A 23,688-nucleotide genomic window follows, 5' to 3' on the forward strand; every position below is an offset into this window, starting at 1 on the left:
TAAATGCTGGCTTTGTTCGGGGAAGGGGCCTGGGAGAGGGATCAAGTCTGAGCGCGCTGATTGCTTTCCCTCCTGGGGTCTGTGTGGGTGGGAGATGTCCGCGTCCCCGTGCCGAGCAACACGGCCCACCCAGGTGGTGATGGACAGAGCTGGGACCGGCCTGGACCCTGAACACAGAGATGGGGGTTGGAACACAGAGATGGCCCGGCTGGAGGGCTTTCTCATAAACACGCCTGTCCTGCTACCAGGCAGACCGCCTCTCTAAGCAAACAAGTCCCTGGGTCCGGCCTCACTCCTAAGATCCTCCCTCCATCCATCCCTCCTGCCCTCCTTTTGCTCCGGCACTGACCCTCTCGCGGGGTGCCAGGGCCCCTTGCCCTCTTTATCTCCTTGCCTCTGTTTAACATGTCTCTTCCTCATCTGCTTATCCGGTCCTGGGCTTCTGTCAAGGTCTAAGTCAAAAGCTGCCACTTCCTTGAAGCCCTTCCAGATTTCCAGCCAGCGTCGAACAATTTCCCCTCTAAGTTTGTCGATGACCAACTCTTTTTCAAGACTGCATCCTTGTAATACTAATAACTAGTATTTACTGAGCACTTACTATGCACTTGTCCAAAGTCTGAATCTTCTATGATCACTAACTCACGTAACCTTATAACAGTCCTATGAAGTAGGTACTGAAATGATTTCCTTTTACAAATGAGGAAGCTGAGGCACAGAGACATTGAGCAGACTGCTCAGAGCCACACAGCCAGTAAGTGGCACAGCCTGGATTTAGTTCTGGACAGTCTGGGTCCAGAACCTGGGCTCTTTGACCTCCTGCCTCCTCTCTCAAAGTGGTTTGTGAACACGGGGCTGACTTGTGGCTTTTTTTTTTTTTAATTTTTTTTAATGTGTATTTATTATTGAGAGACAGAGAGAGACAGAGCATAAGCAAGGGAGGGGAAGAGAGAGAGGGAGACACAGAATCCGAAGCAGGCTCCAGGCTCTGAGCTGTCAGCACAGAACCTGAGGTGGGGCTGGAACTCACAAACTACGAGGTCATGACCTGAGCCGAAGTTGGACACTTAACCGACTGAGCCACCCAGGCGCCCCTGACTGGGGGCTTTGAATCAGGGCTGCACCTTCCCTAACAGGGTGACCTTGGTGAGGTCACTCATGTAACCTCATGTGGGAAACAGGGACAACAATAGTTCCTATGCTGCAGTATTGTTACCAGAGTTCAGTGAAATAACATGTGCAAAAAAGCTTTGCACAGAACTCGGCATATAGAGACCATGCTCAGAAAAGGGCACTGTGCTTACTGTCCCTACCGTGACCCCTCAGCTTAAAGAACGATCCTGCCCAGGGCGCCCGGGGTGGCTCAGTCGGTCGAGCGCCCGACTTCGGCTTGGGTTTTGATCTCGTGGTTGGTGAGTTCGAGCCCCACATCGGCCTTGCTGCTGTCAGTGTGGAACCCTCTTCCTCTCTCTTCCCCTCCCTCCCTTGCTTATGCGTGCACTCTCTCTCTTTCAAAAATAAATAAACATTAAAAAAAAAAATTAAAAAAGAACAATCCTGGCTTGTAGGCCCAAGCATGGAGGGCCTTCCCAGGGAGGCACTTGGCAAAGGACTCACACGGGATGAGCCCAAGTGTAAGGACCACCCCTGCCCAGGACCCTGGCGAGGCCTGCCCATGTGGCACGGGGAGGGGGGTGGTCCAGGCCAGTGCTGCCACCTGGCACTTCCCCGTCTTGCCACCCCAGAAACAAGGCACCCTCATTTTCACAGAGCCATAAGGGCAAAATTCCAACATCAGAAAACTAGCCAGCCAACCAAGGAACCAACCAAAGACACTCTGGAAACAATAGGATTGAGGTCCGAGGCCCAGAGTGATAAGATTCCTTTGTGTCTTTTGTGAGAGGAATCAGTCACATTGTCTCCAGGCTCAGGTCTTGACCTCCGGGTTTGTGAGTTTGTGAGTTCCAGCCCCCTGTCGGGCTCTGTGCCGACAGCTCCGAGCCTGGAGCCTGTTTCGGATTCTGTGCCTCCCCCTCTCTCTGCCCCTCCCCTACTCATGCTCCGTCTCTCTCTGTCTGTCAATAATAAATAAACGTTAGAAACAAACTAACTATTGTCTTCCTTGCAGACAGGGGCATCGTACTATCTCAAAAGATGTATGTATGTGGACAATAATCCCTGGAGGTAATGAGCAAGAGTAAAGAGAGTTGTGATGTTAAGTGTGGCATGGGGGGGGGGGGGATGTGTTTCCAGAACATTCTTTAAGGGTGTTGTTATAGCCCCTCGCCCTATTAAAAAACATTGCAAGCCAACAATGTTGTTTCAGACACATTTGTTGTGCTGTACCTGTTCCCCCTGTCTTCTGGGCAAATGTCCTCTCCCCCCAACTCCCAGGTCACGGGGTCCTGGGGTTCTGATTCCACACCTGGCTCCCAGGTTGGACTTGTGACCCAATTCTGGCTTTTTAGAGCCTCAGATGGCTTGGGCCATGGAGGGTGGCTCAGAAGTGAACGTATGAGACTCATTTCAAGGACTTTGGTTAGAACAGTTGGGGGAGTGTGGGCCTTGGCTGCTGGTGGCCACATGAAGAGGCCTCACCTCCACACAGGACCATCCCTGGCTCACCGCCTCCATTCCCCCTTCCTCCCCGTTTCGCCCCACCGAATTTTAGGTTCCCGTAGCTTGCCAGCAGGACTCTTACTGATCTTTTCTCTGCATGTTAATGTCTGCTCTGAGAACCCTGGAGCCCATCCACAGCTCAGAGGGTTCGCCCCAGCACCATCTAGCCCACTGACCTTGAACTACCCTCTCACTGCCCACAGGCTCATCTCCAGCTGTCCACATCTGGCCCAGTTCTGCTAGAAATTCTGTCCCCATGGGAGAAGGGGGACTGCTCTGGGCTGCTCCAGAGTCAGCTAGCAAATTCCTGAAGCCTTAACAGGTTGGTTTTCATTAAAGGCTTGAAAATTCTGGACAGCCAAACACGTCTCTTTGGGATAATGATATTTGCAGGCCCCGAGGCCTGACTTCCAGCTCCTGGGAATGGCTGCTGTCTGCCTCCCAACAGCCATCACTTTGGGTCCTGGACTACCTGAAGCCTCTTCCACCCTCCTGGAACACTCCAGAGGCTGGGATCTTACTGGATGGAACAGAACCCAACTATTACAAACTAGACATCCAGACAGGAGGGACCAGAGGGCCTTAGGCACAGGCCCCAGAAAGCACAGCCCAGCCTCAAGCTTGAGTCTCCAGCACAGCCAGCATATCCCTCTTCCTTCTGCCCTTGGGGGCCCCCCGGGGTACAGTTCCTGCCCTCCCGTCTCACAGGCTGCCGAGCAAACAAAATGATGCGATTATGTAACTGTAAAGTGTCAGACGCTGTTCCCCCAGTTCTTTGCAGGAATTTGTGCCTCTTTGGTTTGAAGGTTTTTTTTTGTTTTTTGTCTTCCTTTGTACAGAATTCCATTCAGGCCACCCCCTCAGCACCTCCCACCAAGTAATTTAAAGGGAGTGATGCTCCTAGAGCTGGAGGAATAATCATGATTATCTGCACGGACATTTGTGGTGCCAAGGAAGAGACCCGGACCCCCTCATGTGAACCAACGTAGCAAGTGAACAGTTAACGTGGGGCGCACGCCGGCTTCTCCCTGTTCTGAACGCCCCGTTCATGCCCCATAGGTGCTATCGATGGGAGTGACTCACGTTTCTAAAGGAGAACCAGGTCAAAGGGATTTGCTTTTGTCCCACCAGCTCATGCCCATCCCACCTCTGACGTTGGTGAGGAAGCTCTCAGATAAGGAATCGGAGGACTGTTTCGGGAAAGGTGATGTGGTCTTTCCCCTCCCCTCTGAACCGTGAGTCTGTGCCGTGGGGACATTGGAGCTGGCCCGCAGCACCGGCTGCAGCCGACTTGGGGACGAGCGTGCGACCCTCATCTTTGTATCCTCTGCTCCGGGCTTGTGGCCGGGGCAGGACTGAAGTCACAGGAATGGCTCTGTGAACGCTACTGGCCACTCCTTTCAGACGAAGACTCCTCCGTGGTGCTAACTGTGTGTGGTCTGGCAGCTACAATCAAATCCAGACAGGCCACTAGGGCAGGAAGGAGCCAGCAGATTCAGTGGGCGCAGGAATCCATTCACTCATTGGATCAGCATTCATTCATTCAAAAAATATTTGATGCGCTATGTGCCAGGCCTTGGGGATGGAATGGTGAGGCTGACAGTTGGGAGCCCCTCTCCCACTCTGGTCAGGGAGTAGGCAGTGGTATTGCAGTGTGACAATCACCTCTGTGCCACCGGAGCCCACGACAGGGGCACTGCTATGGGTCCACTTGTGCCCCCCCACACCCCCCAAAAAAGATATGTCGAAGTCTTAACACCTGGGACCTATGCATGCGCCTTTATTTGGGAACAGGGTCTTTGCAGTTGTGATCAAGTGGAAGTCATTAGGGTGAGCCCTAGTCTGCCATGACCAGTGCCCTTCTCAGAAGAGCAGAAGAGACAGACACAGAGATACTCAGAGAAGACGACATAAGGGAGGCAGACACCGGAGCGATGTTTCTACACACTAAGAATTCCTGGCAACACCAGAAGATTAGAGAAAGGCATGGGACACAGTCTCTCCAGAGCTTTCAGAGACAGCATGACTCTGTTGACACCTTGATTTGGGACTTCAAGCCTCCAAATCAGTGAGAGGATATGTTGCTGTTCTTTAAAGTTACTTGGTTTGTGGTATTTGGTTATAACAGCTCTAGGAGACTAATATAGGCACGTCACCTGTCTGGAGGTACCAACTTGGAAGCCTTGGAGGAGGAGAAGGAAGACATGGAGGAGGAGGAGGGGGAGGAGAGGAAGGAAGGGGAAGAGGGGGAGGAAGGGGAGGAGGAGGAAGGGGAGGAGGAGGAGCAAGAGAAGGAGGAGGGGGAGGAGGAGAAGAAGGAGGAGGGGGAGAAGGAGGGGAATGAGGAAGGGGAGGAGGAGGAGGGGGACTAGGGGGAGGAGGAGGAGAGGGAGGAGGAGGGGGAGGAGGAGGAAGAGGTGGAGGAGGAGGGGGAGGAAGCGCACGCCCCGTGGCATAGCAGTGATTGTGACACTGTAACACCATTGCTGGTCCACCTGCCTACTCCCTGACCAGAATGGAGGAGGGGCCCCCAACTGTCAGCCTCACCATTCCATCCCCAAGGCCATGCAAAGTCCCTTTGGCAGGCAGAATAATGGTCCCCCAGAGATGTCCATGCCCTAGTCCCTGGAACGTGTGAACATGTCACCTCTCATGGTGGAGCAGTCTTTGCAGATGTGACTAAGATAAGAAACTTAAGGTGGAGAGATTGTCCTTGACCATCTGAGCAGACTCAGTGTAATCCCCAGATTCCATGTTAGAAGGAGGCAGGAGGGTCAGAGTCAGAGAAGCAGTGTGACAACGGAAGCAGAGTAAGGGAGGGAAATAGAAAGATGTCACACTGCTGGCCTCTAAGAGGACACAGCCATGAGCTGGGAAATGCAAGCAGCCTCTAGAAGGAAAGGCAAGGCAAGGGAACACGTTCTTCCCCTAGAGCTTCCATAAGGAACCTGCCCTGCTGACACCTGGACTTCTGCCCTGCGAGACCGATTTTGGACTTCTGACCTCCAGAACTGAAAGATAATAGATGCATGTTGCTTTAAGCCACTAGGTTTGCAGAATGTGTTACCAGCAGTAGGTGACGAATACAACCCCTGTCTGTTTTGTTTCAGTGTTAGTTTTCACCCCCCAAAATGAGTCCAGTTCTCCTGCGCTGACACTGGCCTCTGCTCCAGCGTAGGTGTTAAATGTCATGTGTGTGTGTGTTGGGGAAATGTACAGTGCTCCTTCATGTGTATATGTTTTTTTTTTAAGTTTGTTTACTTTGAGAGAAAGAGAGAGAGAGAGAGACAGAGACAGAGAGAGAATCCCAAGCAGGCTTCATACTGTCAGCACAGAGCCTGATGCAGGGCTTAAACTCACGAACCTTGAGATCACGACCTGAGCCGGAATCAAGTGTCAGACGCTTAACAGACTGAGCCACCCAGGCGCCCAGATATTCTCTTCCTTTCTAGTTTTTGCCAGGATTATTGGTGTCATAGTTGTCTGAGGGCCATGAGCTCGCATATGCCTTCATATAGTTTGTAGCCACTTGGCATTTTCCTTCTGTGGACTGCTAATTTGTTGGTTTGTGGGAGTTTCTTTTGTGCCTTTCCATATCCATATACCATTTTAGTCGGTGAAAATATTTCCTCCCAGGTTATCATTGTTCAACTTGTACATTAGGTTCTTTATTGAACAAAAATTGTTAATTTTGATGTAGACAAATCATCACTTCTCTTTGTAAGGTTTTGTATATTTGGTGCTTTCTGTAAGAAATCATTCCCCACCCCCAGTGAAAGCCCTCTAGCATGTCTAAAAAAATAAGTTTTTATTTTATTTTATTTATTTAAGACGTTTATTTTTAAGTAATCTCCACACCCAACTTGGGGCTCAAACTCACGATTCCAAGATCAAGAGTGGCCCACTCTACTGACTGAGTGAGCCAGGAACCCCTAGAAGTTTTTAGCTTTACCTTTTGCATCCAGATGGTGTTTACCTTTCTTATAAAGCTTTACAATTTGATCTTGCTGAGTTTTCACTCGGTTCATCCCTAGAGGATTTACAAATGTGTTGCTTTTGTAAGGAGGTGTTTATTTTCTACTTATTTCTGATTGATTATTGGTATTTTAAACCAAGGCTAATGAATTTTGTGCATTGATCTTGTATCCAGCCATCTTGAAGAACTATTTTAGTTCTATTAGCTTGCCTGCTGACAGCTAATAGTTTTTATAGTTAATATAGTTATAGTTAATATAGTTTTTATTTGAAGAATCATAGTTACTTCCATTACAATAGTTATATTACAATTTTTATTTTGAGAGAGAGAGAGAGAGAGAGAGAGAGAGCAAGTGGGGCAGGGGGGCAGAGAGAGAGAGAAGCATGCTCCAAGCAGGCTCCAAGCAGGCTCTGTGCTCAGTGGGAGCCCCACTCAGAGCTCAATCCCACAACCCTGGGATCACAACCTGAGCCACTCAACCGACTGAGGCCACCTAAGCACCCCATACAAGTTTTTATTTCTTTTTCTCTTTGATTGCATTGGCCAGGCCCTCCAGCCTCACACTGAATCATAGGATCGTGGTGGGCATCCCTGTCTCGTACCTTAATGTATCCGAGCTCAAATGTACTTGAACTCAAAAAAAAAAAAAAAAAAAAAATCTTATTGAGTATATTTGCTATAGGACTTAAGTTAAGAAACTTTCTAAAGTTAGATAAGTTCCTTTCAGGGGTGCCTGGGTAGCTCAGTCGGTTAAGCGTCCAACTTTGGCTCAGGTCATGATCTTACGGTTCGCGGGTTCAAGCCCTGTGTCGGGCTCTGTGTTCACAGCTCAGAGCCTGCTTCAGACCCTCTGTCTCCCTCTCCCTCTGCCCCTCCCTCACTAGTGCTCGCTCTCTCTCTCTCAAAAATAAATATTTTTTTTTTAATTTTTTTTTTCAACGTTTATTTATTTTTGGGACAGAGAGAGACAGAGCATGAACGGGGAAGGGGCAGAGAGAGAGGGAGACACAGAATCGGAAACAGGCTCCAGGCTCCGAGCCATCAGCCCAGAGCCTGACGCGGGGCTCGAACTCACGGAGCGCGAGATCGTGATCTGGCTGAAGTCGGATGCTTAACCGACTGCGCCACCCAGGCGCCCCAAAAATAAATATTTTTAAAAAGTTCCCTTTTACTTTTGGCCTCTAAGAATTTTTATCATAAAGAGACGATGAACTTTTCAAATACTTTGTATGCATCTGTTGAGACATCATGTGATTTTTCTCCCTTAGTTTATTAATGTGGTCAAATACATGCATAGATTTCCTGGTCCTGGAGCTTCCTTACATTCCTGAGATAAAACATTCTTAGTCATGATGTGCTGTTTTTAAAATAATTTGCCAATGTTTTATGAAACATTACAACTATGGCAGGAAGTGAAATTGCCTACAATTTTCTTTTCTTCCTGTCCTTATAGCTTTGAGATCAATGTGAATAGGGACCTCTTTCTTCCTGTTAGGACTCCTTTGGGGCTGGTCTCTCGTGCTGCAGGGGCCCGGAGAGGTGACTTAGTCAATCTCACCATGTGTTTTCCTCAAATCAAGGTTTTCCTCGGAGAATACAGGTTACTTATGTGTTTATAGAGAGTGACCCTGACCTCCTTTCCCCCAGCCTACTGGGGGTCTAAGTATTCTACGGTGAAGATGTGCTGGGTGGACCCACCTGTCCCTCTTACTTGTGTGGCCGATGACATGTGCTCTGCATCAGGCTGTGCTAAGGTCAGGCTTGCCAGGGTACGAGAGGTCAGTCTGGAATTGTGGTTTGAGGTCAGTCTGTGGTCAATGAGTATTCGCTCTCTGCAGTTAGGGGCAGCCCTCGACAATTGGGGCCAAAACGCAAGGATGGTTCGTGTTCACGGTCGGTCTTTAGGTGGTGTGACTGTGACGGGGTTCATGGTCGGCCTGTGCCTGAGTTTAGAGCCAGTTTGTGCCTGGTTTTAAGGGTATTTGTGTGGCCAGGGTTGAGGTCAGTCCTGGCTAGGGCTAGGAGTCAGTGTATAGCTGGAGTCATGGACCAGAGAGTGGCCACCACGGGGCCTGAGGCTGGCCTTGGCTCCATGGGCAGCTCTCACTACCCTAGGCACTGCAGGGAGCCCCTGGCTTTATCACTTTGGCCGAACAGCCTCTGCTCTGGGGCATCCGGATAGCGTGTGGTGTGGCCAGATCCTCCTTAGCAACCTGGGCCATGGCAAACCTTGGCCTTGCCCTCTCACAGGGGCTCCACTCAGCCCTGGAGATGGCCTGTCACTCTGCTTCCAACACAGCCAGGTGGGACAGCTGTGAGACGGCATCGTCCTGGTCCCCCAGAGCCAGCAACCCCCGGGCCACCCTTCCCCAGAGAAGCTAGAAGCTAACCTAGAAAGAGAGAAACAGGCCATGGAGAAAAATGTGGCTGGTTAAGGCAGGCCTGAAGGTGCCCTCGTGTACTACCCAGTGACACTGCTGTGTGGAGGAAGGGCTCCTGGGTTCAAATCCTACCTTGCCCACTCTAAAATGAACCATTGTGGGTAAGTTATCACTCTCTCCAAACTTCAGGGGGTTTTGGTTTTGCAAAGGGGGAATCAGAATTTCTGATGTCACCAGACAGAATGTAGAAATTGATAGTTAAAACTGTAAAGTGCTATTCCAAAGTAGGAGGTGGTGGCAGTGATGGTGACCATGATACCAGAGGCTGGTAACGGTTTCTTCTCCTGGAGCCTCCTGGTGGGGCACAGAGTTTCTGCCGCAGGTACAGGGAGGTGAGGGCCAGCTGTGGAGTCACACAGCCTTCACTTCCAGGCTCAGCCTCTTCCTAGATGTATGTCCACGGACAAAGCATGTTATCTCTCTGAACCGCCTCATCTGTAAAGGGAAACACTCAGGAGAGCCAACATTTTGGAGGTACTTATTACACGTAAGCGCTTTTTGTGAAGTATCTCATTTAAATCCTCATGACATTGTGCAGGTGAGGCTACCGAGGCACAGAGAGGTTAAGTAAACTGTCCAAAGTCACACAGTAAGGGCACAGTCAGGAGTCGCAGCGCGGTCAGCTGGCCCAGGTCCTCGCTCATGACTGCCACACTCCGCTGATGCTCTTGGTACACACTACTCCCTCCATCCCCGAGTTACCCTGTGGATACTGAAGGAGCACGAGGCAGGTGCCGCAGGGACCGCGCCTGGCCCAGGAGATGAGGAGGAGGGGGGCCCTCCCGGTGTTCTCTGATCTGGCTGCCGGGATGCTAGAACCCAGGAAGAAGAAACAGTATGCTGAACACATAGCACTGTCTCAGCCACCCAGCATGTTATTATCCCCCGTTTTACAGATGCGGATATTGAGACTTAAAGATCATGTGGTTATCCCAAGGTCACATGCCGCAGAGGACCTTTGACTCCTATTTTAGGACTCGTGCCGTGACAGAGGCAGCCTCAAGTGTGGAATGTTCCTGATGACTGCTTTGTTCTTGCCTCTCCAGCAACTTGGTCCCAGTGTCCCTGTCACAGCACAGTGATAAATATGATAGCAGGGGTTCACTGAGTGGCCCCTATTTTCCAGGCACTGTGCTAAGATTTTAGACACCTCCTTTCTTTTCATTCTCATGAGGACATTTAAAAGTGAGGTCTATCGTCCAGATGGCCAACCGACACATGAAAAAACGCTCAACATCACTCATCATCAGGGAAATACAAATCAAAACCACAAGGAGATACCACCTCACACCCGTCAGAATGGCTAACATGAACAACTCAGGCAACAACAGATGTTGGCGAGGATGCGGAGAAAGAGGATCTCTTTTGCACTGTTGGTGGGAATGCAAGCTGGTACAGCCACTCTGGAAGACAGGATGGAGGTTCCTCAAAAAACTAAAAATAGACCTACCCTATGACCCAGCAATTGCACTACTAGGCATTTATCCACGGGATACATGTGTGCTGTTTCGAAGGGACACATGCACCCCCATGTTTATAGAAGCACTATCCACAATAGCCAAAGTATGGAAAGAGCCCAAATGTCCATCGATGGATGAATGGAGAAAGAAGATGTGGTACATATATACGATGGAGTATTACTCAGCAATCAAAAAGAATGAAATCTTGCCATTTGCAACTACGTGGATGGAACTGGAGGGTATTATGCTAAGTGAAATTAGAGAAAGACAAATATCATATGACTTCACTCCTATGAGGACTTTAAGAAACAGATGAGCATAAGGGAAAGGAAACAAAAATAGTATAAAAACAGGGAGGGGGACAAAACAGAAGAGACTCATAAATATGGAGAACAAACTGAGGGTTGCTGGAGGGGTTGTGGGAAGGGGGATGGGCTAAATGGGTAAGGGCACTAAGGAATCTACTCCTGAAATCATTGTTTCACTATATGCTAACTAATTTGGATGTACATTTTAAAAAGTAAAAAATAAAATTAAAAATAATAAGGGGTGCCTGGGTGGCTCAGTCAGTTGAGCGTCTGACTTCGGCTCAGGTCATGATCTCACAGTCCGTGAGTTCGAGCCCCACGTCGGGTTCTGTGCTGACCACTCAGAGCCTGGAGCCTGTTTCAGATTCTGTGTCTCCCTCTCTCTCTGACCCTCCCCCATTCACTCTCTCTCTCTCTGTCTCAGAAATAAATAAATGTTAAAAAAATAACAATAATAATAATAATAATAAAAGTGAAGTCTATGGAAACCAATTTGACAATGGTGCCTAAGTGGCTGTCAGTTAAGCGTCCTACTTCGGCTCAGGTCATGATCCCCTGGTCTGTGAGTTTGAGACCCGTGTCAGGCTCTGTGCTGACAGCTCAGAGCCTGGAGCCTGCTTTCAGATTGTGTCTCGCCCTTTCTCTGCCCCTCCCCAACTCATGCTCACTCTCTCTCTGGCTCTTAAAAATAAGTGAGGTCTACTTAGGCCTGAAGACCCCGGGAGGAAATGTTGTAGATGGGTAAACCGAGGCTCCGAGTGACTCCCATTGTCCCACGTGCCAGCAAGTGGCTGAACTGAGACTTCTCCTGGGCCTCTCTGGCTCCAAAGCCTGCTCTCATCCCCTCTGTGTTGTCTGAAACCAGGCTGAGACTCTGACCTCTGACCTCTGGGCCTTCTGTGGCCCGCCAGGCACACCTTCGTGTTACTTCGAACTTGTCCCGCATTCTGATTTGGAGAACATGAAAACTCCCACCAGGCCTACGTCCCAGGGGGTAGCTGAGGATAGATTCAAAAGGTCAACATGTTGCAGGAGTGGAAAGAGCTTTTTAATACCCTCCAAACTCTGCCTCCGCTCTTCCTTCCTGACTTTCCTTTCTCCTCCGCAGTAACAGAGTTAGGACAAAAGTGATGATTATTTGAGGGGCATAATCGGGGTCTGTCCCTTGGAAATGCCTCTCCTCCCAGCCTCCTGGGGGTTTTCCAGTTTGGGGGCTGTTCCCAGGGACCCCAAGAAGACTGCCACCATTTCCCTCCACCGCGATGGAAATAATCAGCCCCTTTCTTGCTATTTGGATGGCCATGCTTGGTTGGGCTCTTAAATATGATCTTTGTTTGCAGTGCATTTTCAACCCCTGACAGGTTCTATTTTTACTTCTCCAGCCAGAGGAGCTCTGGGAAGGCGATTCCAGCACAAAGGGCCCTAATTAATTTCCCCTGCCTTTAAATATTTTTTCAAAGTATGTGTTTGAAAAGGACATTAGGAAAAAAAAAATTTCCATGATTTTGGAGGCGGATTCCAACATACTTCTCACCACTTTCCACTTGGAAAGCAGCCTCCCCCTGCCAGCAGTGACTGGCTCATGCCCTCTGTTTTGCAGCCGCTATTTCTTGTCCCTCCTCCCCACCGACCAGAGGGACCGCCTTCTCCATCCACCACTCAGGCCACAGGCCGCCTTCGCTTCCAGAGTCTGGGGGCCCAGGGAGCAGATGGTCCTGTCTAAGGGCGGGGCAGAGGTAAAGGGGGGCCTCCAAGGGCCAGAATCATGAAGCACAGGACTGCGCCTTTGGAAAAACCATCAGGGAGATTCCTTTGCCCTGAATCCCCTCTCCCAGAAGGGCCACTGAGCCAAACCATACATGTGGGACGGTGATTTATGATCGATCTGGCCACCCCAGCTTTGAAATGACATTCCTCACACCGGCCGTGTGCTTGTGAGGCCACAGAAAGCGTGAGCGCGCCATCCCAGGGTGACAGAGAAGCTTCTGTGGTCTAGAACATGGGCTTGGAGGGAGGCCCTGTTCTGCTTCGGGAGTGATTCTGGGTTTCAAGCCTCTCGCTGAAAAGTTGTTTTGAAAGAGCAGAGGCTTTTGAAAACACTCAAGAAAGGCCTTCTCTCTTTTCCAGCTCTGGGTTGCCAGGGTTCGGTTCCAGATTCCCGGGGTGAATCCTAAATCCAGGCAGGGAAGTCAAGAGCCTCGCAGCCCGAGGGGCATCTCAGGCACTTGAGAACGCTGTGCCTGAAATCCCACGTGAGTGCTTCTCGCTCTAAGAGTCGAGGCACCATCTCTGGCAAAATGCGAATCCTCTTTCAGCCAGCATGTGAAAAGTGCAGGTGGCCATGACCTAGGGACAAGATCCTCTCCTCCGCTGTCCCTCTGCTTTCGGTCCCCTTCTGTTACCCCTCTGCTTCTCCCCTCCCCCATGTCCCCCCACCCTTTCCTGCTCCCTCCCAATTTCCTCCTCTCTTCTCTCCTGCCTCAGGGCTCTCCTCCCCTGGCATCTAGATGCTTTCTTCCAGGCAGTCTTTTCTGCTACAGTTGCACTTGAGCTGCAGCTGAAGAAACACGCAGGGGCTGGTCTCCACCCTAGGGCTTCCCAGGGGCTCCCTGGTAACCCCATGATGACGTCTCTTGCTCCTTTCAGATGGAGCCAGGGGAGGCGGGAGTTGAAGGCTGGCGGCAGGAAAAAACAGGTCTTCTCTTTATAATTGTAAACACGGAGAGGTCAAGGGGCCTTAAAAGACATGGAGTAAGCCAGATGGGCTTGGTCCCTCAGACCCTGGGCCTCCAGACCCTTAGTTCAGTGCCCTGGAATGACCTCCAGTCCAGGAAGAGAAGCTCAGGCTGTGCTTTCTGGTCACTTATTCTAGACGGCACGCCCTAGCTGTCCAGCTCCAGGCCCAAACCTGCCTATACAGGGGCAAAGGCAGAGCATGCAGGGTCTTGGGGAGCCCCTCACCCTTGGGGAGCCCCTGATCCAGCTGGGCATCACGCATGTGTGGTTGGTCGTGCCCCCACGGCCCCCACCCCAGGACAGAAGTACTCTCCAGATGACTCCTTGGGAGAAACCGGGTCCGAGTAGCCTGCGGAGCATGTGGCCAGGGCAGACAAGGGCCGAGGAGATCTGACTTCAGAAAGTTGTGCAAACACAGGAGCAACATCCATAAGCTTGTGTGACTGGAGTCTTAGAAGGAGAACAATGAAGAAATGGGGGAAAAGCCATACTTAAAAAGACCATGGCCGAGAAGTTTCCAAAACTGTCGGGCAGGTTAATTCTACACTGTTAACTCTACATTCATATTTCTGTTCTATTTCGCTTTTGTCCAGATTCATTGAGATATAATTGACATATAACATGGCTCAAGTTTAAGGTGTACCTGTTGATTTGATACACTTAACGCATTGAAAAATGGCTACCACAGTGGCCTTAGCTAACGCCAACATTATGTCACATAATTATCATTTCTTTTCTGTGATGAGAACATTTAAGATCTACTCTCTCAGCAACTTCCAAGTATATAATACAGCATTATTACCTGTAATCACCATGCTCTATGTTAGATCCCCAGAAGGTATTCATCTTATAACTGGAAGTCTGTACCAACTTCTCCCCTTTGTCCCCACCCCAACCCTGGCAACCGCCATTCTACTCTGTTCCTATGAGTTTGGCTTTTTTACTTTCCACAAATAAGTGATATCATACAGTATTTGTCTTTCTCTGTCCTACTTATTGAACCTAGCGTAATGCCCTCAAGTTTCATCCATGTTGTTGCAAACACTAAGATGCCCTTTCTCATGGCTGGAGACTATTCCAATGTGTGAGTGTGTGTGTGTGTGTGTGTGTGTGTGTGTGTGTGTTGTGTGAGTGTATACCATGTCTTTATCCATCCATCCATTGATGGACACTTAGGTTGTTTCCTTATCTCGGCTGTCATGAATAGAATAGAATATTATTCTATTATATGAATTAGAATGAATAGAATAGAATATTAATTCTATTTTAAACCCTAAAGACCTAGGCATGCTGGCTTTAGAAACTCTGCTCTTAACTACGCTGCTATGGCCTGTATAAATTCATAGTGAATATTTCTTTTTTCATCACTGATATTGGGAATCTATACCCTCTCCCTTTGTTCTTAATTAGTCTTTCCAGAGGCCTATCAATTTCTTAATCTTTCAAACAACCAACTTTTGGTTTTGTTGATTTTCTTTTATTATTTATGTTCTATTTCATTAATATCTGCTCTTATATCTACTATTTCCTCCCTACTATCTTCTTTGGATGTAATTGGCTATTCTTTTTCTAATTTCTTGAGATGGAGATTTACACAACTGATTTTCAGCCTTCTTTTCACACAGGAATTTAAGGCTATACCTCTCTCTCTCAGCATAGCTTCTGCTGTATCTTTTTTAAATGTTTATTTATTTATTTTGAAAGGGGAGAGGGGCAGAGATAGAGGGAAAGAGAGAATTGTAAGCAGGTTCCACACTATCAGTGTGGAGAAATCTCACCAACTGTGAGACCATGAACTGAGCTGAAATCAGGAGTTGGACTTTTGTTTTAATTTTTTAAGTTTATTTATTTATTTTTTGAGAGAGAGAGAGAGAGAGAGAGGGAGGGATGAGAGAGAGAGAGAGAGAGAGAGAGAGAAGAGGAGGGACAGAAACAGAGGGAGAGAGAGAGAATCCCAAGCAGGTTCCACATTGTCAGCACAAAGCCAGACCTGGGGCTCAAACTCACAAACCATCAGATCATGACCTGTGCCAAAATCAAGAGTCAGATGCTTAACTGACTGAGCCACCCCGGTGCCCCAAGAGTCTGACTTTTAATCAACTAAGCCACCTAGGTATCCCCTACTGTATAGTTAGGTGAATATTAGATATATTGATTTGAGCCTTTCTTCTTTTCTAATGGAATCACTTAAGGTTATAAATTTTCCTCTAAGCACAGCTTTAGCTGCACAAGTTTTGCTATGTCATATTTGTCATATCATTCAGTTCTAATTCTATTGTGTTTTTTTCGATCCAAGTGAAGCATGATTAATTTTCCAACATCTGGGAGTTTTTTCATTATCTTTGTCCTACTGATTTTTAGACTTAGTACACTAGAGTCAAAGAACATACTTTGGATCATTCCTATTATTTGAAATTTGTTAAGATTTGCTTTATGGGTTAGCATGTGGTCAATGCTGATAAATGTTTCATGTGCACTTAAAATGAATCTGTTTTCCACTGATGTTAGGTGCAGCTTTTGTGTGTGCCAGCTACGTGAATTTTGTCAACCCTGTCACCCTGATTTCTAACCTTATAGATTTTTGTTGCTTGTTTCATCAGTTTCTAAAAAAGATATATTAGAGTCTCCCCTTGTACTTGTAATTTTGTCTGTTTCTCCTGTTAGCCCTGTTTATTTTTCCTTTATACAGGTTTAAACCTATAAACAAGGTTTATACAGTAAAACCTTGGATTGCGAGTAACTTGTTCTGCGAGTGTTCTGCAGGATGAGCAGACTTTTTTAATAAATTTGAACCTGATAAATGAGTGATATCTTGCAATACGAGTAGTATGTGTCACCGAATGTCACATGATCACAACTAAGTCAGTGGTTCTTGAAATTCGCTTTGATATACAAGTGTTTTGCATTACAAGCATGTCTCTGGAACAAATTAAGCTCATAAACCAAGGTTTTTCTGTATGTGTTTTCATGAACATTGTTCAGTTATTTCAAAGTTAGTGACTGACAACCCTAACATCTAGGTACTTGTGGGTTTGTTTTCCCTGTCTGTTCTTCTTGTCTGATTTTTCCTCTTGGCCTGAACTTGGTACATCTGGTTTTCTGATTGGATACTGGAGGGCTTATACAAAAATGTGTGGAGGCTTTGGATGTTCTCATCCTCTTCTGTAGGGGATTCACCCTATCCTCCGGCAAGCAGCTGGAGTAGGGGCCGTCTGCCTGCCTCAGTTCAGCCAAGGACTTAACTGACTGTGGCCTAATTTTGGGCTTTGTAAGACTCGGTCTTCCTCTGGTTGATCTTTCACCCCACCCATAGCCCTCCAGCGGTCCCAGCTTTGAACCTAGTGCCATTCCTGGGTCCTTTATCCTTGGCAAATCATGAATTTAAATCTCACTTGATGTCTTACCCTGCATAACTAAGGGTTGGCAGATTGTCTCTTGAATCTGGACTCCTCGAGTCCTGGCTGGTTTGGCAGTCAGGAACTGCTTTTGCTTCCTTGCTCTGTGAGACGACCTAAAGTTCTGCTGGCTTCTCTGCCTACTTGTGGGTAACCTTGGCCAGGCCCTCCACCTCTCCCCTTACACCAAGTGTCCCAATGGGAAGAAAGATGACCAAACATTGAAATCTTTCGAAGAGATTTCTTTATTTCTCCAAAATCCTGGCCCCTTGAACAGTGACTACCTTGGGAGTCCTACAACTCTACCAAGACATTTAAATAAATATTTTATCCAGCTTTTTTAGTCAGCCTCAATGAAAACTTGCCTTTGACACAAGCTTCTCCATCATAGTCCAAAGTGGAATTATACCTTGTTATCCTTTAAAATATTGTTTTAATGGGGTGCCTCAGTCAGTTGAGCCTGAGACTCTTGATTTAGGCCCAGGTCATGATCTCACAGTTTGTGGGTTTGAGCCCTACAATGGGCTCTGTGCTGACAGCATGGAGCCTGCTTGAGATTCTCTCTCTTTCTGTCTTCGCCCCATCTCCCACTCACATGTGTACACACTCTCTCTCCCTCAAAATAAATAAGCATTTTTAAAAATAAAATAATAATGTAAAAAATAAAATCAAATAAAATCTTGATGTAATGATTTTCAAGTCAATCAGAAGTATTCTCCACCCCCCCAATCCATTTTTGCTGTTCTATGAAGGCACACACAAATAAAGCATATATATTTTCATACACTTTTCAACCCGTTGTCTTAGGCTTACCTCCCTCAATCATATTCTAATAAATGAACTTTACAACTGTATTGCATGTATATTTTATAAACTGACATCCTAAGCATTATCCTCTTTGACCTTCGCCTTAATCCGGTAGAGTACATAGGGATAAAATTTTCTAATTTGAAAATCATGGCACTGCAGTTCATAAAATTCATTTAGCAAAGAAGTTAAGAAGTATTCTTTTTTTTTTTTTAATGTTTATTTATTTTTGAGAGTGAAACATAGACAGAGCATGAGCAGGGGAGAAGCAGAGAGAGAGAGAGACACAGAATCCGAAGCAGGCTCCAGGCTCCGAACTGTCAGCACAGAGCCTGATGCGGGGCTCCAACTCACGAACCGTGAGATCATGACCTGAGCCGAAGTTGGTTGCTTAACCAACTGAGCCACCCAGGCACCCCCAAGTTAAGTAGCATTCTTGAATGAATGCTGCTAATTACGTGGAGGAATTCTAACTAAAATTTAGTTGTTTTAGCTCCAAGTCCAGCCACTTTTTTTTTTTTTTACTGTGGGCTCCTTGAAGCCAGAACCTTCTCTGACTATTCCATCGGGCTCACCAAGGGTCTGAGTACAAAACAAATGCTCTAGGGATGCTTGCTGAATTGATTTATATTGTGTTGCAGCAGCTGATTAGAAGGGGAGGTTCCCAGCCTGACACTGGCCCTAACTATTGCATCAGATTTTTATTTGAAAGGAATGGAGAATAATAAATTAAATTCTGGTGCCAAAAGAAACCCACAGGAATTTATGAGAAATACAACAAATTCACTAAAATTCCTACTCAGTATTTGCTCTTCTCTGTCTTATATTTAGGCACATCTGGGTATAACTAAATCAGATAAATCTGCCCCTCTCAGTCAGGCAGCTTAACCCACCAAAAACCCCCCACTAAAACCCCAAAATAAAGCAAACTAACATCATTTAACCATTAATGGGGCCTATTATGGTCTAAAATGACAGACATATAAATTGAAGCCTTTTCTGAAATAAGTCATTCAGAATTCCAGGGGTGGAGAGAATACAACCTTTATTTTCCAAGTACATTGTCAAAAAGGTCAGGAAAGACTACAGATGCCTTGAAGTGAATTACTGGTTAGCTTGTCATAATTTAGAAGAAGAGAGTGTCCCTCAGTCTGGGTCATGAGATTCAACCAGGCTTTATGAGTTACTGAGTTGAGGCTAACCCAACTCTTGACAGAGGCTTTTACAGGGTTTGGGGAAAATATTCTTCATTAAAAAGTAGAAATGCAATTTCTGCTATTTGCTTACTCAGTGAAAATCCCTAGACTCGTGTCTCAAATTCAACCTAATTCACATCTGTCCCCAGCACAGAAACCACAATCCACGGAGGAGGTCAAAATTGTCAGCATTGTTTATGGAACAGGCTGCTGGGCAGAGAGTGAAGCTTGGCTTGCTGAGTGTTTTTAATTGTTTTAATCAGCTTTATTGAGTTATTATTTATACGTATGTGATACATGCACACATATGCGTATATGCTTATACACAGTAAAATGAATCTATTTAACTTCTTTTTGAATGTTTATTAATTTTTGAGAGAGAGAGAGAGAGAGAGAGAGAGAGAGAGCATGAGCAGGGGAGGGGCAAAGAGAGAGGGAGACACAGAATCCAAAGCAGGCTCCAGGCTCCAAGCCGTCAGCACAGAGCCCAATGTGGGGCTCGAACTCACGAACTGTGAGATCATAACCTGAGCCGAAGTCGGACACTCAACCGACTGAGCCACCCAGGTGCCCCTAAAATGAATCTATTTAAAGGGTACAGTATGAAGAGTTCTAACACATGGATGCATTCGTATAAATAACATCAAAAGCAAGGTAAAGAAGTCTCCTCACCCCCCACAAATGTGCTTGTGCCCTGTCCCAGTCCATCAGAGTGGTCCTCAACCAGCCCGAGGCAACCACTAATCAGCTTTTTGTCACTCTAGCAAAGATTTGTTGTCTCTAGGGTTTCCAGCATTTCACATGCACGGAATTCTAAGTATGTGTTCTTTTACAACTGGCTTCTTTCACACAGCACAATTATTTTGAGATCCATCCACATGGCCGTATGTATCGATAGTCATTCCTTTTTATTGCTGATTAATAGTCCATTATATGCATGAACCACAATTTATTTATCCACTCACTAGTTTATGGACACTTTGGTTATTTTTAGTTTGGGGCTTTTATGAAGCTGCTAATAAACATTTATGTGTGAGCCTTTCATGGACGCATGTTTTCATACCTCCTGGGAAATGCCCAGAGGTACGATTACTGGATCGTAGGCTGAATGCATGCTTCACTTTATAAAAACCACCCAAACCTTCTGAAAAGGCAATACCGTTTTACAATATCACCACTATTCCCCGTCTCCACATCCTTCCAATTCCTGAAATGTTCCGGGTTTTAGTGCCAACCACTCTCATGGCTCTGTAGTTACAGGTCATGGCGGTGTTTAAGTTTCCTTTCCCTGATGACAATAACGTCAGGCACCTTTTCACCTGCTTCTGGCCACTCCTACATTTTCTTTTGTGGACTGTCTCTTCCAATCCATTGGACATTTTCAGGGCTGTTATTGTATTCAGGATATAAGTCCTTTGTCAGATATATGACACGTAAAGTGAATATTTTCCCCTGGCCTATGGCTTGTCTTGTCACTTCTTAAAGGTGTTTTCCAAAGAGCAACAATTTTTAGTTTCGATAAAGACTGTTATGAATTGAGTTGTGTTTCCCCTAAAATTCATAGGCTGAAGCCCTGACCCGCAAGTGAAGCCCGTGCTCCTGAATTTGGAGGTAAGGCCCTTTAAGAGGGTAACTGAGGTTAAATGAGGTCATGAAGATGAGGCCCTAATCTGATCGAACTGGTGTCCCGGAGGAAAAGGAAGAGACCCCAGGGATGCAGGTGTGCAAAGAAAAGGCCATGTGAGGACACAGACAGCCATCTGCAAGCCAAGGAGAGGCATCACTAGAAACCAACCTGCCATCACCTTGATCTTGAACTTCCAGCCTCCAGAATCTTGAGAATAAACATTTCTGTTCCTTCAGCACCCCCAGCCTGTGGCGGACGCTCTAGCTGACTAATACACAGACCAAGTGATCCTTTTTTTTCTTTTCACGCCTTATGCTCTTTATGTCCTAGCTAAGAAATCCTTGCCTACCCCAAAGTTGCAAAAATTATCCCCTATTTCTTTTTCCTGCAAGTTTTCTAGTTTTACCTTTAGGTCTCTTACTTATTTTGAGTTGATTTTTATGTGTGGCGTTCAGAAGGCATTTCGGTTCATTCCCCCCACACCCCAAATCCAGACATCTACTTATTCCCACACCATGTGTTGAGACTGTCCTTTCCCTTTATTGAAATATGTCAAAACCCAAACACCAATGGAGTGTGTATCTGAATTATTATTATTATTATTATTATTATTATTATTATTTTAGTCTTTATTCTGTTCCACTGATTTGTGACTATTTCAATACCAGCACCAAACTTTCCTGGGCTTCATAGGAAGCACCAAAATCAGGTCATAGGAGTCCTCCAACATCTTTTTTTCCCCAATTGTTCCGTCTAGCTTAAGTCTTTTATACTTCCATGTACAATCTAGAATAAGTTTGTCCATTTTTAAAGCGGGCGCCTGCTGGGATTTCGTTGGGATTGCTTTGAATCTGTTGGTCAGCGTAGGGCGGATTACTGTTTTAGCGATATTCCAATCCATGAACAGAATATAGTTCTCCGTGGATATGGGTCCTCTTTGATTTCTCCCAGCGACGCTTTGTAGCTTTTAGAATACAGGTCTTCCGTGTCTTTTGTCAAGTTTATCCCTAAGTATTCCCTGTTATTTGGTAATGCCGTAAATGTTATTTTGTTAAATTTTGATCTCGAGTTGTGGTTGCTAGGGAAAAACAGTTGATTTTGCATATTGGCCTGGTACCCCCTCACCTGGCTAAAGTCCCTCATTGGTTCGAGTAGCTTTTCTTAAAAAAACAATTCCTTAGGATTTTTCTATGTGCCCAATCATGTTGTCTATGAATGAAGACAGTTTCTAATTCAGGTGATCTTTGTTTCTGTTCCTAGTTTATGGAGAAAGTTCCTTTCTGTTCCCAGTTTATCGAGAATTTTTGCCACAAACTACTGTTGAATCTTCTCAAATACTTTCTCTGCATTTATTGAGATGGCTATATGATTTTTATTCTTCATTCTATTCACATGGTAAATTCCACAGATTCATTGTTAATGTTAAAACACTGCAGTTAATGATTGCATTCCTAGGGAAAACTCTACTTTCGCACGATGTATTATCCCTTAAAATACCACGAGTTTTATTTTGTAAGGATATCTTTAAGATTTATTTCAGGATTAATAATTGGCTTTTTGTAAGTTCTATTTTGTTAATATTTTGTAAGGATTTTTTTGTGTATGTTCATGAGAGATACTAGTCTATGGCCTTTTTTGTTGTTGTTGTTTTAATAATGTCTTCATGTTGTTTCAGTATCAGGATATGATGATCTCACAAAGAGTTGGGACATGTTCTCTCCTCCTCCTCCTTTTTCTGAAAGAATTCATTTAAAGTTGGTATTATCCCTTTCTTAAAGGTGTGCTGGAATTGACTGGTGAAGCCATCTGGATCTGGAGTGTTTTGTTTGGGGGGGAAGCTTTTAAATTACTAACCCAGTTTCTCTAATAAATTATGCTTTGTGCTTGAGTTTCCAATTTCAGTTTCAATTTCAATTTTACTCAGATTTTAGCAAAAACATTATGCAGAAGCAGAACTAAGACACCCCCAATGACTTAATGAAACATTACACTTTCAAGCAATTCTTTCTTTTGAAAATTAGATGGCGAAAGCAAGCTTAAAAGGTGTGATGGGGTAGACAACCTGAATCCCTGAATCAGCCTTTTTCTCTCCCTAAATCAAGATCAGGTGTCTTCTGATCCCTGACAGTTCAGTGTTTCTTGGAGGAACACAGGCAGCCAAGCTTGAGGATGATGTGACCAACATCATACCTGAGTCCCTGACTCTCTCTGGTCAGGAGATACAGTGTTTTTCATCAGCGTGCTTTGCATATTTAGCGTCTTGATAAGCATAACTCTATTTACTGATTTTTGCTTTATACGTGCTTATCAATTTAGGAGCAAGTAGCCCCAGCATTTTATTTGCTCATGTTCTTTCGCATTATGCCAGTCCCATCGATCAAAGTGGGCCACAGTAGGTAACACAAACAAGTCTAAGGAGAGATACCACAAAGCTCAAGATACGTATTCATAACACATATAAAGCTACTGTGGGTTTCTTATTTCCTTGTGAGGCAGTTTTGTCTTTAAGCAGTTGGCTATTTCATCCAATTTGTTGATTTTATTGGCATAAAGTTGTTCATCACACTCCCTAACCATGCTGTTATGGTCTCTTGAGTTTGTGGTTATGTCTTCTCTTTCGTTCATTATGTTAGTAATTTTTAAAAAAAATTTTTTTAACATTTATTCATCTTTGAGAGACAGAAACAGACACAAGAGGTGGAAGACCAGAGAGAGAGAGAGAGAGGGAGACAGAGAACCCCAAGCAGGCTCTGCACTGTCATCACAGAGCCCGACGTGGGGCTTGAACTCCAAACCGTGAGATCGTGACCTGAGCTGAACCTCAGGCGCTCAATCACATTAGCAATATGTATCTTCTCTCTCTCTCATTCTCAGATGAATCTTGCCACAAGTTTTTCAATTTATTGGTCTTTCTGAAAGCCAACTTTTGGTTTTGTTGAAGCTCTCAATTATTTGTCCATTGTCTGTTTCTGCTCCTTATTATTTCTTTCCGTTTACTTGGAGTATTATTTGCTCTTCTTCTCCTAATTTTTTTTTTTCAGAATGAAGCTAGAAACATTGATAAAAATATCTTTCTAAAATAAAAATTCAAAGCCAAAAATTTTCATCAAGCAGTAACCCCCAAAT

This window comes from Herpailurus yagouaroundi, unplaced genomic scaffold, assembly GCF_014898765.1.
Source record: "Herpailurus yagouaroundi ecotype Mexico unplaced genomic scaffold, PumYag 184, whole genome shotgun sequence".
NCBI lineage: Eukaryota > Metazoa > Chordata > Mammalia > Carnivora > Felidae > Herpailurus > Herpailurus yagouaroundi.